Raw genomic sequence first — 14,344 nt, forward strand, 5'->3', positions numbered from 1 at the left:
CTCCTTCAATTGCTCCTCACAGGATCTGTTCTCCAGGCCCTTCACCAGCTTCATTGCCCTCCTCTGCACTCGCTCCAGCACCTCGATATCTCTCTCGTATTGAGGTGCCCAAAACTGGACACAATACTCCAGGTGTGGCCTCACCAGTGCAGAGTACAGGGGGACTATCACCTCACTACTTCTGCTGGTCTATTTGCAGCATCTATTGCAGATCCCCTAAATCAAGGATTTAAATCAAATCAAAACTTTGCCTAATGCAAAAATGAGCCCTACAGAGACAAATATATCACTGCATTTGATTCAGGCAACTGCCCATCTTCTGATTAAATACAAAAAACATCTTCCTGCTAAACAGTTCCTTTCACACTGAGACATTATCAGTGTTTTTATAAAAAACTGTACATAGTTATGCTGAATTTTATAGCCATCTACTTTGCTGAACCATTTTGTGGGTTTTTTCTGTGGAAACATACACCCAAAGAAATGTATGTGACTTAAATGTTTGCAGGACTAGTGCTTGCATGTCAATGTTTGTGTCCTTGTCCAGAAAGTTTTTACAAAGAGCCTCTGATATCATGTGAGTTCCAGTATAACACACCAAAATATGCTGAATTACTTAGCTGCATTACCAAGTGTGGCTGGTGTGTGGTTATGTATGTGTTTGTGTATGTAGGGAACAATTTCTATTAAAAACAGGAAATAACAAGGGTGAGGCTCTGCTCCACCAAACAGCTGACTGACCCTGATAACTCTGGCGATGACTCTAAGTTTCAGTATAGAATCCAGGTGCAATCTTGCAATCAAATATCAGCTCTCCTCACCTGGTAGAGGCATCTCTGAAGTCTTCTGGCACTGGCCCACGGTCATCATGCAAAGGCCTCAATGAACTTCAACCTGATTTCCCTGAAATGTGATCACAGCTTGAAGAGGCTCTAAAGCTACTTTGATGCTCATAAACAAAACAGCATCCTGGCACAGGGCTGTTCTCTGTCCTGCAGACACCCATACTGTTAAATGATTAGCATGCTCCTTAACATGGTTTTAGCCCACACCAATTAGTGGTCGCCCACAGATTACTCTGGTGTGGTTTGGGGCCAATATAAAGCAGCTGTTGTGGGCTTGAACATCTTGTGCTGGGGCCAGGGGCTTGGAGTGGGGGAATTAGCTGTATGGATATAAACTCCGAAATACCACGTACGCTACTTGCTAGGGCCCGAGGATGGTCTCTAGCCTGTTTTATTTAGACGCAATCTGAAAGATGTGAGGCCAGCTTTTTTACATGCAGCTTCTGCATCACTAAGCCTTGAAACTTTAAAGCCACTTTAAACAAGAAAGTTGGGGTTTTGCTCCCATAATATTACCCTTCCTCACCAGAATGAATAAATCTAGATGAACTCTTACCTTCCTCCACATCAATGCCTGGGCTGCTCTCACTCCTGTCATAATTCAAGGAACTGTTCTGTATTTTGGAATGAACACAACTAATGAACTAGCTTTCTTGCCAGGGTTTCATTAATAATTTTCAGCTTTAGGAAGATACTGGGAAATGTGAATGTGCCATGTTGCTCAAAAAGTCTATGCTCATAGACTGCTGTGTCAACTACTATGGTTGGTCTCCAGCAACAAAGATCTGTCTGAGCTTGCGTGGGTCATGGAGGTTGTTGAAACCATCACCTTTCCTCCTCATTTAAAATGTGAAAGCACATTTTTCTCCTATCTGCCTGTTACGCCTGACTCTACAGATAACCTTGCTGCCCTGACTTTAAGAGTTTAGTTTATTTGCTTGATTTTTTTTGTTGTTTCCTTTTCCCAGCTATCATTGGTGCCTGGTCACCATAAAAGAGTGAACCAAATTTTTTCTGTGAGATTGGTGCTCCATGTAAATCTTCCAGGATTTCATTTGATTGAATGATTTATATCATTTCCTTCACTTACCTATGTATAGCCCACTCCAGTTTCACAGGGATTGGTTTAAAATCACCTTGTACATCCATATCAGAGAGAAGTATTCCCTGAGATGTTGATGAACCTGTGGTGACAATCTAATATCAGTAACTTTGCTGTGGTGGGAGTGAGGCAGGCAGAGGACTGATGCATGTGACTTTGCCCCCTTGTTGAACCTGTAGTGAAGTGCCTGAGGGGAAAAATCTTCAGTGCCGAGAAGTGCATGGGATCCTGTCTGTCTGTCATAAGGATAATCTCAACCCAAGCAAAATTTTAATGTATCTTCCCTGTTTCACTGGAAAATTTCAGATTCTTATGACACCCCAGTGGTATGAAACCCACTTAGCATTTGCACAGGCAGGCTCCCTCACCCCAGTTATTACATCGACCAAACTACATTTTCAGAATTTTTGGCATTTACTTTCCATTTCCAGGAAAACTTCAATTTGAGGACTGCAGTATTTATCAGATTTACGGACTTGTACCTTTGTAATTCTCACAGAGGTGGATGGTCTTGAGTTGCTCTGCTCATGAACTCACCAGACTTGGGGCATGGAAAAGGTTTGCAAATTGGTTTCTTCCTTTTCCACTGGGCTTAACTTTGATTTCTTAAGGATGCCATTAACAGATACAGTACAATTTTGGCTTTTCTGTGGTGAAGGGATGAACACATCTGCACAGATAGTTTTCATCTGGGTAGGAACAAGCCTGTCTCTATAGGTGCCTGGTTAGTTTGATGCTGCTGATATGAATGTTTACTGGTGGGAGAAACTGCAGCTTATTTAGAGCCTCCATTAGAACTAATTAGTTCCACCACTGCTTTGTTGGTTATGATTGCTTTTATGTACAGTATAGTGTACACTGATTCCTCTGTCTTTCCTCCTCACAAAAAAAATATTGACTTTTTTCCTTTCCCTATGTTCTCTGAGGGTGGAGACCACCCTCAAGGCAGACGCTAGTTAGCATCTATCAGCTATGGTCCTACTCTTGACATTGATCTAATACTTGTAGTTAATTCCCATCAACCAGTTCATATAAAATGAACTTTTGCACTAGAGACAGAAGAAGCTGGGTCAGGACTCATGATCTTCAGAGCTAGTTTTATGTTTTGCTTTGTTTATTGAGTCACTTTGTATGTCTCCGAATTCTGACTGCTGCTTCTGTCATTGCTAATCCAACATCTTTTGGTCAAGTTCTGTTTTCCTCTGTCACATAAATCCTCTCAAGACTTTGATCACCAATACTGTACAGCTACACTGAAGCATGGTCTCCAGGACATTTATAAATGCATGTTCATTTTGCTTTTTAGCTGTGGTATTAATCTCCTGTTTAACTTCCTTATTCTATTACAAAATTTGAAGATGTCTACAACGCTGCCTAGCTTTGGGCATGCAGTACTCTGCTGAGATCTTTTACAGGTCTTGCAGATCTATGGTTCCTGGTTTCTGAGATTGCAACAAGGCACTTCACAGGGTGTTAACTTTTACTGCCACAGATAGTGAGGAAAATTGCTTTCTGTTTATCTTTATCTATAATCTTATTTGTGAGAAAATAGTGGCTCAACCTTTTTAACCTTCTGAACTTCTGTATGCTTTCAGACAGCTGCTATGTTTCACTGTCTTTCTTTTTTCTAGTCAACCTGTTCATGAAGTGTTATCTTCTGTTCCCAAACAGAATTTCATTCTTCAAATTACTGGGACTGAATGCAAAACAGATAATATTTAATCTCTGACTGTATGAGTAACAAACAAAGCATTCTTCTATCACTGGTCAAAGTGAGTGCTGGATATGCAACATAAGGGTTTCTTTTAAACAATGGATCTAGTTTTGGGAATGTGAAATATCTGTTTTTTTTTTTTTTACTCTGAACTTCTGCTTGGACTCATGGTAAGTCAATCAACTTCACAGATTGAATGAAGAAATACCAGTAAAAATGCAAAAAGTAAGGCATTGCTGCTCATATATAGAATTTATAGTAGGCTATAGTTAGGCTAATCTTTTTTAGTGCCCAGCTTTTGTTAACTTGTTTTGCCACTCTGCATGTTTCTATAGTTATATGTAAAACGTTAACTAATGCTGTACCATGATGTTGTGACTTGTGTACATCATAGCATATCAGAGACCAGATGCTCTACAGATGTAAATCAAGAGAGATTCAGTGGCATCTACAGAGCAGTATTGGTTTATTAATCAATATATCAACTGGAGATCTCTCACTTTATATGCAGAGGTACATTCATACGTAGAAAGACTATAGATAACCCTACATATCCTATACATATATATATGGTCATTGAGTTGTCAGGTTCCTTACACTTGAAAAGGAGAGTTGATAGATGAGGTATGATGAGTGCACAGGTGATTATGTGAAACAGTGCTTTTATTTTACAGTTGATGGATTCAGCCAAGACTGCTCCACAAAAAGTTTAGTCCTGACAATGGATATGCGTTTATATACTACACTATATTAAGTTATATTATATATTATGTGTGTGTGCTTGTGTGTGTGTGCGTGCATGCATGCATGCAAATGTGTCTTTAGAATGATGGTGTGCATATATGTGCATGTGTGCTATGCAATACATACATAGTATCAGAGTATCAGCTTCCCATACAGCAGAACAGGGAACATGAACAGGAGCAGAAAAAATGTGTGAAAACAATTGTCTCCAAAGAATCCTTTGCCACTCCTGACTGCAGGTCACCAGGGTTTCCTAGAGACTGCACAAGCTACAAGACTGTGCATTATTGAAGAGGAAGGTACATAAATCCCTCATGAGGATTCAACACGAATGTGGTCTTTAAAGAGAGAAGCTGATGATGCCTATGCTTGAACATGTCATAAAACTGCACGTGTGTTGAAATCTGGCACTTTTCCATGCCAACACAGTACATTCACTGAACAGTCATTTGATGCCTCAAAAACATCTGGGGCAAGATACTTCATTCAATTTAATCCTTCACCTTGCCAGGATTTTTGCAAGGCATTTGGTGTTAAATACAACGTGCCCTTCAGCTTCCTGCCTGAAACCATCGGACAATTCTACCAAATACTCCACTGCCCAAAGTTACTGGAGGATATCAGCTATAATGTAGAATACATGACAAAAAATACTGTAAGAATCCTGATCATCCACACAAAGCAAATAGACTTGGTCTGTTAGGAGTCTTTAGCATTTGCCAGATGCAAGGATATTCATGGTACCACCTCCCCCCGCCCCCCCCCAGGCAGTGTATGGAGATGGAAGAGGTGAGATTGGGGCACCAAATTTAAAGACACCCAGCAAAGCATGTTCACCACAGCCTGCTACAGGCACAGCTATAGCTTAGCAGCACTCTTTTATGGTGCTGTTTAACATACCGCTGAGAAAATTGCATAGCCCTTTTGAGTCTGCCAGTACCCAAACTTTACCTTTAGGGCTGAGAAATTTCTTGACTTACAGGAACTGTTTGCGGCTAGTGTCATTGCTCGTCATGTGTGGGTGCAGTTATAAAGGTGTTTTCTGCCTGGCAGTTACCAAGACAGTGGTTCCGCTGACTAATCGGTGAGTTTCTGACATTGTTTTTTTGTACATTTTCTGCTTGGAGATTAAGCTGAGCAGAATGACAGCCCTTGATCTGCTCTCTGTTCTACATGAAGGAGGCAAATTAACACGGACGTGGGTGGAAGAATCAAGAACTGAAGTCTAAATCAAGAGGAAAGGCAGGTTTTGAGATGGGCTGATAACAAGTGATAGAGCAGGTTATGAGCAGTTAGGGAAGGACGATGAAGTAGCACAAGAAAGGCCATCTAACATTGGCTGGTGAGCATCTACATTTTTTTATTTTGTCTTGTTATGACCACCCCTCACTGCTGCCTTGCTAGGACATCTCAGAACAGACATCCAGTTCACTATCTCCACTACTAGATTTGATGTCTAAAAGCCACCGAGCACCACTCCATGTCGTATCAGGTTTATGTGCCGCCTAGAAACTAATTTACTTGCAGAGGGAGAAGAAAAGCGTTCATCAGGACTGCAAAGGTGCTAACGGGCTACGGCAATAAGTTAATATCAATAGAGTGAAAGTGGATCAAGTCTGGACAAACAGAAATACTCCAGCAATGAGTTTGAAACATTAATAAAGACAGAGGGAAACGCATGAAACCAGCTTTATGGAGAGAGGGAGTTAACAGAGAAGTAACTCACTAGTGACACAGAGATAAGCCACTTAGGCTGTCAGCTCATGATGTATTCATCAAGCCATCTCAGCTTAGATATGCTCAGTAAACCTTTACTTTCTTAGAGCTTTTACCATCTATGCAGTCTGTTTTGGCTGTTTTTTCAGCTCCTCCTAATTTCAGAGGAGTCAGAGAGAAGAATCTGCTCCAGTCTGTGACCTGGCTGTTTATTTTGTAGCTAGAGGTCACCTTTATACCCGAACATTATCCTTATCAAGCTAAATGCTCTTTTTTTCTCAGACATCAAAGCTTTCTCATGATAAGACAACCTGAGTTGAAAGTTCATATAAAGGATAATGACATAATGGGCAGCATACAAGCTGGAAAAATATGTAGTTTCCATTTTTGTTCCATGACTAGAACCCCATTTTGTTTATGGTCACTGGAAGTAACCAGCACCACTCAGTGGTAATAGTAGTGATGGCTCTTCAAACATCCAAGCATAGCTACTAGAGTGTAAATTTAAGTACTCACACTCGGGTGAAAATGATTGTGGTGTCTATTGGTTTCCATAGCAGATATAGACTTACCCTGCAGTAAAACAAAGTGAATACATACTTACTTAATAACCTAGAGCTGTCTCCTTCTGTTGTAGTGTCTTAAAAGGATGAGGAGAACTGCAGCTACTATTAGTGGAAATGGTATCTACCCATGCTCCGGTATTTACTCTTTGTTCTTTAGGTGACTCTGAATGGAGGATTGGACGTAATCTCTGAGGCCCAGCAGTCACCTTCATATGAAAGGATGAGAGGATTGATTTTGGCCAGTGCTGCATTAGCTTTCTGGTATTCTGGCTCTCTTACAGTCACCCAGTGACAGCAAATGCTGTCAGAACTCCTTAAAAATCACTGGCTGTCACATGATAACTAGCGACTGTACTCAGGATATGGAGCTGACACTTCAGGAATATGTGTGTCACCTAAAATTTGGTGCTCTCTTTTGGCCATCCTGCTTTGGATTTTTAATTAGAACATGAGGGGAAGACAGCAATCACTCAATGTAATATTAACCACTCTTATTGGGATAAACTGTTGTGCAGCTACAGAGCTTCTTACTCAAGAATCTCAGCCATCACCAGGAATTCCCTTAAAACCTGTGAACAGCATTATGTAACTGGGTGAGTATTTGCAGTAAAATAAGCCCGGCATTGTTGGTGTTCCTGGTATTTCTTATGCGGGGAAGAACTGCAGACACAGAGTTTACCTAATTATCTCTGGTTATATTTGATAATCTTGAAAGATCCCAGAACACAGTGATAACAGTCACACTATGATAACCGCAATGTTACTACAAGGTAAAATGTTTTGTCTTTATCTGATTGAGGTGGAGTAGCTCCAGCCCAAGCTTGTCTGTAACTAGCATTCCGTAGGATATATATTTACTTTCTGTTGTAATTCTTGCAGTGACCTCCAAATAAGCGTCAAAATATTGTTCTCCTGCATGTGGGAGGCCAAGTCTTCTTTCCTGAGCACTGAGCAGGGTCCATGTGGCTCAGTAACATTCATGCATTTTATATTGGTAACAGAAGAGTTTTGTTTCCCCACCATGCTCAGAACAGAACAGAAAAGCAGCCATCTCCAGGTTGGAGAGGACACAGGCACAGCCCAGCCTGGAGGAAGAGATCTGTCTGATCTAAGGGCACTGCAGAAGAAAACCGCATGCAAAATGGTCCCAAAGGGGCATGCAGGGAGATCCAAATGCTGATCAAGGGAGGCTCTGACCAATCCCTGAACTGGTCTGTGGAAGGCTGAGGTCTTGGGAGCTGTGCTAATTTACATGAGCAGAAGATGTGACTACATATCTTCCAGGTATGATATTTAGTTTGCTGAACTGTGTATTAACTCTTTAACTACCAGTTTCTATTTAAAGTCATAAAAATATTATTCAGATATGCTTTATTCTCAAAGCCTTACTCTGATATGAAGTAAATCAGTGTAAGTCAGAAGGAACTCCTTTATGCAACATAGTTGTAAAAACAGTGAAAGAGCAGAATCGTAATTTGCTCTGTCAAAGTTCCACTCTTGGATTTATCCCATGTAAGTGTCGGTGAGGGTCCTGGGTTCAGTGTGCACCTTGCTGGGGACTGTTAGCACATGCACACATGCTTGCATACAAATGTAAATGCGTGTGTAACCCATATACTCACAGAGACAGATGTGCGTATACACATTTAATCTTTCCTTGTGTGTTTCTGTGGGCCTGTGTATACATATATATTTATAGAAAGAGAAAGAAAAGAGATTTGAGTATGTATGAGAAAATAATTCAGTTCTCCTAAGATCTGAAATGCCCTCTGGATGTGCTTGCCTCTTTACCAAGTACAGAGGAAACCTAGGGAGACTGAAAAAATACTATTTTTAGCAATAAATTTCCTAGATTTTGCTACTAATAGCATTGTAACTTATTATACTGAAAGGTATTTGGAATTTAATTAACTTGGCTTTTAATCCTGATTGTTTGCTTTGTTCTTTCTTCCACTGTGAGCAACGAAAATGAACTGTGTATTTTCACCTTTATTACCAATCAGTGTCCAATCACTTTCACTTTTACATTCTCAGACACGTATATAGTGCTGCTGTGTGAGAATACAGACATTTCTCCTGAAGTCAACAACTCTTTCTGTTAGCAGAAAGAAATGAATAAATAAAAATTCAGGGAATCTTTTCCTTTGTAAACCAATATATTTTATACTATCATTGTTGATCAAAATTCAAACTATTACAGTTCAATTCTGCCTTTAAAACTTGTTATTGAAGATATCCCTGGACTTAATCTGGTAGAGGTGCTAGTCTGAAGTCCACGCAGAACACTTCATAACTTCTCCACTAAAATGGTTCTCATGACTGTAGCTCAGTGCTGCAAGTCTGAGTCCAACAAGAAAATTCACACCATCCAAACCTCCTTTCAACCTCAGCCAGTCCAGAATATATTTTTCACACTTTAGAAAACCCCAAATGCAGAAGAAGATGGCTTGTCTTTTCACAACAGGCACAGTGACCCTGGGTACACAACGGGGCACCTTCTAAATGCTCTTTGTACTTCACCAATTGTCATCATTTTCTTCTCTTAATTTAAAGCCTGCATCTGAGACAACTGCTTCTTTGAGAAGGAGGAACATTATCCCAGTTCTGCTAATGGGTGTTGTTATTTAGTATAGTAAGACTGTATTCATAAAACATTGCCTAAACCAATGGCAGTGTTTACCTGTTGATAAAGCTATTGCAGTAGTACATCTCCTTAAAAGAACAGGAAAAGCATAATTGCATTTAGTGACTAATTGACACATGAAAATTAGGGGTTTTAGTTGGTCCCTTTGCCTGGTTCCTGAAGCAGGGCAGAATCTCTCAGGGCTACCTACAACCACAAGAATTCAGTGCAAGAGGCTGAAGAAAGCATTTACCTCTCTGCTCCTTATTCATAGCATTCAGCTTGTTATTCATAGAACCTGGTACGTTTCTGGAAACACCTACTGACGAGCGTTTCAGTTCTGTTGAGTTTTAGCCAGGTAAACAGGGTTGAATTTTATAACTGTTAATGCTCAACTAAGGCAGCCCAATTTCTCCCAGATCTGAGTGTTGGAATTGCTTCTTGATCTCACATCAACACATAAGTGATTTCTATGTATGGCACAATGCTGCTCACGTTATCTGTGGTGACACTTCCATGCAGCCACTGGCCTGCTGTGGAGGACAGGCCTGACACTTTCTCAAACCAAAATTTTATTTCTGTGTACATTTCTGCCTCTTATTTACTCCCCATTCCACTTTCCAATTTGCAGATTCTCCTTCTGCAAGGAACTGGAAAGAAGAAAATCTCAACTTCAAGACTGCACTGGATTTAGTTCACATCACTATAGAAATCTTTGACACAAAGAGGTGAAATAGTGAGTGCTGCTATCAATAAATAATCATAACTTCCAAGCACTCTTTCCTTGTAGCGGTAGCTTCCATTTGGCCTCTATTAGAACATACCATCCGTGTTTGGCTATGCTGTATTTTTGTTTCCCCATCAGAGATACTGAAGTGTACTTTAGCGCTTGAGCGGAAATCCCACTCAGCATTATTTGAAAAATGCTCTGTTTGTTAACTAAGCAGTTTGTACTAGTTATCACAGAGTCTAAAAGGATATCAGACTTGAAAATTTATCTAAGGTAAAAACGACTGCTTGAGATCAATGTCCAGACTGCAAACTTCATTCATTTTGCTTTTACATACCAGGGATAATGACTCGTATTGTCTGTCTGCATTTCTCAGCATGCACCTCAGTAGGATGGCTTATTTGCAGCCAAAAGAGAATAAAGACCAACAAATGTCAAATTAAATTCTTGCAATTCAGTTTCATCATCCTTTCCTCAAATTTGCAAAACATTTTTGCTAACACGGTGCTTAAAATCTACAACGTATATTTCAGCCCATTAGTAGGTGAGCTTCTTTATTAAATCACAAAACCTTAACTGCAGTATCCTATAATAATGGTCCTAAGAGTGGCAGGGAAATTACTGTCATTTCCGTCCTTGAAAAAACAGGCAAAACCATCCACAAATTCAAAACATGTTTCTGTGAAAATACCCAAACTCCTTTTTTTCGTTCAAGAGCTCTATTTCCCATGCTAACATTACACACCACTTACTGGCATTACAGTTCTTGTTTTTCAGGAGCTACATAATATTATAGTTAAGAAATACAATCCACAAGTTTTTTATACATTTATGAAATCCTCTCTAGAATTACACTTCATAATACAATATGTGATCAATCGCCCTATTTTCAAAACAACATTCCAGTCTGCCACAACATTAGCCTGTACAATATATATAGGACTTCAGCAGAGCTGCCAGGCTGCTGGGACCGTGCTTCTCAGTCTGTTTCCTTACACTTTAAATGTTTACATTGCTTTGACCTTCATGCTTCTGCAAAAATGCATGAGGGATTTGAAACCTCTCACACCCTCCACAATAACATCATGTCAACGCACTGAAGTCTTTGCTTTTCTGGTTACCATGCTAATGGAAGAGAAAGGAGGGAGTGAAGTGTGGGTGAATGAGCCCTCTGCTCAGATTTGGACAACAGGGAAGAGGGAAATGCCTTGCCTTGGGAAAGAGTTAATCTTGCCCAGCCTAGCCTAGCACGGCTGTCTGTGTCAGGGTGACTTCCCTTGCAGGCCTGTAAAGTCTGACACCATTGTTTGCTTAGGGTTGTGTCCAAAAGCACAGTCACACCCTGTCAAGAGCTGCAAGCGTCGACAGCCTTACCTTGGTGCCGGCTCTCTGTGCAGCCCCTAGGCACCAACAGGAAGCACAATACCGCAGTGAGGCAGAGCTGGAGCAACTGCCAGCACTGAGACGAGGCTTTATCGCTTAATCGTTCATTTACAGACTTTTGATTTAGGAGCATTTTTTTAAGGTGTAGGCTTACAAAGGAGCAGTAAATTCTGCAGAGTGTCAAAGGATGTTCTTTCAAGCACACTTCCCTCTCTAATAGGCTTACGAATTTCCCATCAGGTTGGTGCTTACTTAGCTCTGAAATTTGTTTTGCTGTAACAAAGTGGAAAAAATAAATTTGCCTAAAATGAAGCACTTCCAGGCCTATCCACATTTTTAAGTAAGACCTTGATACCGTAACGCCATGATTCCACTATTGCTGTTGCACTTTATGCGCACGTTTCAGTGTTTGCAGAGCCAAATTCTGTGTCCACAAGTAGCCTGTTTTTCAAAGGCATGCTGTGGAGACAAAGGTTGAAACCCAAATCACTTCACAGCAGTCTGCAAGTCTGCCTCTCTCTTCAGAAGTTGTAAACGTGTCTAAGCAAAAAGCAACAGCTCTCCTATCTGTAAATAATGGGATTGGGTGAAATAGCTCAAATACCTGAAAAAATCCTTTTTTAAGACAGAGAAGGAAATTCTGGTTCTGGGCACCAGCCTGGAATACTTCGGGTCTGGATTAGTATGCAGGAAGTAAAGAAATGGAAAGGCGAACCGTGGCTTAAAAATGTCATTGCACAAACATGCGTGCATATTCTCTCAGGCCCTGCCTGGTGGTTCAGTAATGCAGCAGGCAATGATAATGATACAATTTCATAGCTCCACTAATCCCAGGGGATGCACAAAATGCTTGACAAACTGATGTTCTGTATAAGCAATAGGCTCGGCCTTTCCTTCTCATCTGTAGAGGAGTGGAAAAGATTACAGTGCAAATATAGCAAAATCTGTCTGGTAAACTCAGAAGCAAGTGGAAGCATAATCCATTCAATGAACACATTAAAATTTGTATTAATAGAGAAATTTAGACAACTTTACACTTAATTAGCAGACAAGCTAGAATTGTTCCATTTTGTTTTGGGGAAAGCAAAGCAGTGTAGTAGGAAACAGAATTCACCTAGAAGACATATAGGCCATTTGTGTGCGCAAATCCCTGATTCAGAAGAGAATATGAAGGTCTCTGATCTCATTATATGGGACAGAGAGGAAAATCCAGCCCTGTCAAACTTCATTTATGAACCTTGTTGTCGAGCTCTAATTTCTCCTACTGTTGTCTTTGCTTTTAGCAGTTTGCTTATGATTTTATGAGTAGGTGTGATCCTAATTTATTAAATGACAATGTGTTAGAATCATGTAAAAATTTTCCTGAGTAAGAGGTCACCATGTCTGAGCAATGAGTTTTATTTGGATGGGAAGTTGAGGTCTAGCAAACTAGGCGTTTTTCCTGGTTGAAGTCTCTAAAGACAGACTGGCTTTGAGGGAGCCTTTTTTGGGTGATTGGATTCATTTTGACAGAAGTCTGTCCTTTTTCATAGATAGGGAACCTTGTCAGACCAGGTTTATCATTTGCCTGCTTAACATTAGGCTCATCAAAGCACTCTCCTGCAACAAAAATGAACAAAATCAGTTAGCTTCTTGATTTGTATTAGAAAAAACTCAGTATTTAGTGCAATGTAAAGTTACATGTTACCAGGATAAAAGTAGTGTGCACGAGCTTAATACATTGAGATATGTCAGCTGCTTAAAGACAAGAACAAAAGAATATTTAATAGGCCATCAAAAGCTGAGGAAAACTTCTTTCAACCCCTTACCATCTCTGGAACAAAGAAGTCCAAAAGGCCAAGCAAGAAAGGACATCTTGTGTTTTGAAGATCTTGACACAGACAACAGAGCTGCTTTGCAATGTTATCATCTGTTGTTTCCCTGTGGCATATTTCTGCAAGTATCTTCAAGAGGTGTTTATAATCTCAATGACAATTTCTCATGAGAAAAAATGATCTCTTAAAGTGTCCTTCATGGTCACCTTAACTACAGTCTATTCCAGGAATATGAAGCAGCAGCTAACAAGCATCTCTTTTCACACAGGAAGGCTGCAGGAGTGGGATGCTGGCACAGATCCCTGTGCCCAAGGAATGGTATCTGTGTGGAGGAACCCGCAAGACTGTGAGGCTGAGAGTGCCCAGTTCAGCAGTGAGCAAGGTAAGTACTTGTGCTGGGTGCTGATTCCTCATCTATCCCTCTCCCAAAAGCAGAGCTGAAATCCCAGGCAGAGAACACATACAACAGCAGCTCCACTCATCAGAGCAGCTTAGCTTCATACCTCTAAGAAATCAGGCTAAAAATATTCATCATGGGAGCACCTGTGACAGTAGCAATGTCATGGATTATTCAGGGTCTATCAGATGGCAAAGGGACAGATGCTGTGGGCATCTGCAGCTTTCACAGACTGTTCATCAATGTTATGAATTTATATATCTCTTGCAGGTTCTGCTACCAATTGTATTCCTGGTCAAATGGATCAGACAAGGAAGTACATTCATTAAAGGAATTGCAGTTTCTTAGACTTCAGAACCTTCAGTTCCAGAGGAAATATCCTATACTGATTTGATGTGGTTCAAGAAGGTGTCAGGGAGAGGACTAGAAGCTTTGTAGCAAGACCAGCTTGACTCAGAAGAGGGTATATGTGCTGTGGATTCAAGACTCTTATGGGTGAAAGAGCCCTAGAGAACAGCAAAGAATTATTCTTGGTCTTCATGTAGAAGGTGTTAAAGGTGTATATAGTGAAGCATTCTGATAATCTCTTTACTATTTGAAGAACCATTTTTTTTTTCGTAACGCTTTTATTCCAGCAACAATGCTACTGTTCCAATAGCTCTGTCAGAGCTACTGAGCTGTGCATTAACCCTGCTGTTGCCCCAAGAGAA

This window comes from Strix uralensis, chromosome 1, assembly GCF_047716275.1.
Source record: "Strix uralensis isolate ZFMK-TIS-50842 chromosome 1, bStrUra1, whole genome shotgun sequence".
Taxonomy (NCBI): Eukaryota; Metazoa; Chordata; class Aves; order Strigiformes; family Strigidae; genus Strix; species Strix uralensis.